The 3,223-nt window shown below is 55.5% G+C and overlaps 1 protein-coding gene across 1 annotated transcript in view; it reads right to left on the reverse strand.

Annotated features, from left to right (window-relative positions):
* The window catches only part of TRAF3 (TNF receptor-associated factor 3), a 52,015-nt gene that overhangs the window by 27,186 nt on the left and 21,606 nt on the right, over nt 1-3,223 (reverse strand). The gene's annotated exons all lie outside the window — the stretch shown is intronic.

The raw sequence follows: 3,223 nt of genomic DNA on the forward strand, positions 1-3,223 counted from the left end.
CCTCATGAGAAGGATTTGGGGAGCCTCGGGCTGAGGGGTGCCCAGCACCTCATGAGGCGCTGGGCGCCCCCCCTCAGCCCGAGGCTCCCCAAATCCTTCTCATGAGGTGCTGGGCACCCCTCCCTGCTCAGCCCGAGGCTCCCCAAATGCCTTCTCCTTATGAGGCGCTGGGTGTCCACCGCCCCCCCCCAGACCGAGGCTCCCCACCAGCCAGGCCAGGCCGGACTCGGGTTCTGTGGGAATGGGGCACACTGCACCCCCGGCCCCAGGGGACCTGGTGGGCCGGGGGCAGAGGCCGCGCTGCCCAAGGCTCACTCCTCACTCTGCCTCTTCCCGCCCCTGGACAGGGCCGAAGGGAGGTGCGCCCGTGGCCGGGACGAGCAGGAACCACGCAGGAGGCAGTGCCCATGACAGGAAGATGACCCGTGTTCCAGCCACACGGGGGTTACTTTTAACAAAACAGTACACTACTGTGCTAAGCGCAGGAGCCTCCTGTGGCATCTATTAGTGACACCAAAAAAAAAAAAGATTTCAAAGTGACCCCCAGCAACCCTTTGCTCACCATCACTGATTAGTATCCTGTTTGTCAAGACACTAAACGGGAAGGTGCCTGTCTGGGAAACGGATCAACCAGGAGTCAGGCTGTTGCCACGGGTCGCCTGCCCGTCCTCCTGCAGATGCTGACCCCAGCTCCGCCGCCCTCCTCTCCACACCCCTCCCGCCTTTTCACGGAGCCCACCCTGGTCAGCCCACTCAAGGCCCACCCCCGCGGTCCATCCTCCCAAGACTGCTGCTTGTGGTTTATTTACTGCCTCACTCCCTGAGGCAGGGCGTGGGTTTGGATCTGCTTTGTTGAACAGACCCTGGGCACCTGGAATCACTAGGGCCTGAGGTAAAAGATTCTCATTACACATCTGCTGAGTTAACAGAGGGAAAGGTGAGGTCTGAGCCACTCATAGCAAACTGTGTTTCTGTGAAGTCAGAAAAAAGAAAACTTCATTTTTCAGAACTAATCTCATAGCTTCATGCCTTGAAAACCTGCGCTTAGATCAGACGCTACTTGCAACTGTGGTTTAGTGTGTTATCCTGTAATGCGTGAGGAACGTGTGTTCCATAAGTAAACAGTTTTCAGTGAGACATGTTTGATTCTTTGGCTGTGAATTCCTACTTCAAACATAAGAGACAACTCAGGATGAAGCTCAGACAAACAGTCACTGCTTGTTTGCGTGTAACAGGTGTGGGTCACACGGCCTCTGCAGACACGTGAAGAACGCAGGGTTGGCTCCTCGGTTTTTACAGGCTGCTTAAGACAAGTGAGCACACGCCAAGAATCGCAAGCACATGAGGAGAACCTCCCTGCAGCCTGTCCTGAAAGGCAGAGCACAGGCCTGTCAGGACTCCCCTGGAATGTGGGGTGCTGACCGGGAACACACCCCAAGGGCTGCTCGAAACCCCGCCCAAGGCCCCCGTCCCGCCCCATGCACGGTCCATTCCTGAGCTGAGCTGCTGGCTGGATAACGAGCTTCCAGGGATGGAGGGAAAGAAGCACCTGGGCAGGACAGACAGGAAAAGCATCAGCCCTCCCTGAATACTCGCAAGTGAGGTCAGAGAAGATGATCTGAACACGATGCACCCAGGACAGGCAAATCCCAGAGCCCCAGAGCAGGTGCTCAGTCGGCAGGGGTGGGCGCACCTATTAACGGGAACGGGGCTTCCTGGGTGACCCGAGGGTTCTGGAACTGGGCACAGAGGTGACCGCACATTCTGTGAAGAGACTAAAAACCAGTGAGCCGTACGCTTTAAAGGGGGTGGACTCTATGGTATGTGAATGATACTTCAATTTGAAATCTAAACAAAGAATATGTCAAAGTAACTGTTTAAGCCAGTTCCATTTAGGTTTGGTTAATTTGTGACATTTATACGTGGCGTCATACACTTTAAATGTAAGACTAGAATCTAAGTGGCTATGCCCGATGCTGGGGAAGGGCCTCAGGAAGATTTCTCTATGAGAGTAGACACTCGCAGAGAAGACAATGAGGCCCAGAGGCGGATGCTCTGCTGGTCTCCGTGCGAGTGTGCAGACACCTAGGATCAGCACACACACGTGGAGGGAACGCATCTCCTCCTTCCTCCACACAAACCACACTGTGTGTGCAACACATGCAAACTAACCTACAGCTCTCCTGCATCACCAACTGCATCCCGGGCATTTCTCCACAGCGGCCTGTGAACAGGCACCGTATCACGGGGAAGGCCACACGGCATGCCACGTGGGGTTCTCTAGTTCTGCTCACGGACAATGAGGCTGGTTTCAGCTGATATTATAAACGACCTGCAGAGAACACTCCTGAACACATCTCTGCACACTTAGGCAAGCACACAGCAACATGGCTGCTGGGTCAAAGATCACGTCCGTTTTAAAATATATTGTTATTCAGTAGCCAAGTTGTGTCGGACTCTTTGCGACCCCATGAACTGCAGCACGCCAGGCTTCCCTGTCCTTCACCAACTCCCTGAGTTTGCTCAGACTCATGTCCATATAGAATCATTGCCCAACATCTTTCTAAAAGGGTTGCCCACTTTATACTTCCTCCAATGGTTAGTAAACTGTTAAACAAACATTGTTTTAGAGGACAACAGCCAGTTTTGCTCCAACGCTGAAGCTCTGACTTTGTTTCAGCCTCAGCTGTGTTTTCTGGAAGGCACTGCTAGCCGTGCGTGAGCAAGTCTCAGGTTCTCCCACGGGTGTTCGTCTCCTGAAGAGCCGCCAGTCGGCTCGGCCGTGCAACGTGGGAGGGCATACCCACTGGCCTCCCATCAGGCGGGAGAGGCCTTCTCAGGTGAGTGGCTCTGCAGGGGTTGCCAAACCAACCACATTTCATCTCAGCAGATAACCAGGTACCTCCAGCGTACATGGCACTCTGCCTTGCTTGTCAGGGAAAGGTGGTGAGGGAGACTGTCCCCGCCCCTCGGGAGCTATGCGGGAGTCCTGAGGAAGGGGGGCACTCCAGGGTCAGCAGGGGTAATGGCGGCAGGAGCGGGAAGCATCCCCTGAGAGCTTACAGGGGCTGCGGATCCTCAGGCTGGGAGGCTTACGCCCCATGTTGGGGAGATGGGGCTTCCCGAGCGGGACTTGGGGCAGGATGATCCCACCTCTAGCGGAGGGCAAGGCAGACACACACAGATGCAGCACAGCTGGGTGGGTGTGGCGGGGGGGGGAGGG

Source organism: Bison bison, unplaced genomic scaffold, assembly GCF_000754665.1.
Source record: "Bison bison bison isolate TAMUID 2011002044 unplaced genomic scaffold, Bison_UMD1.0 scf7180017864302, whole genome shotgun sequence".
In the NCBI taxonomy this organism is placed as follows: Eukaryota; Metazoa; Chordata; class Mammalia; order Artiodactyla; family Bovidae; genus Bison; species Bison bison.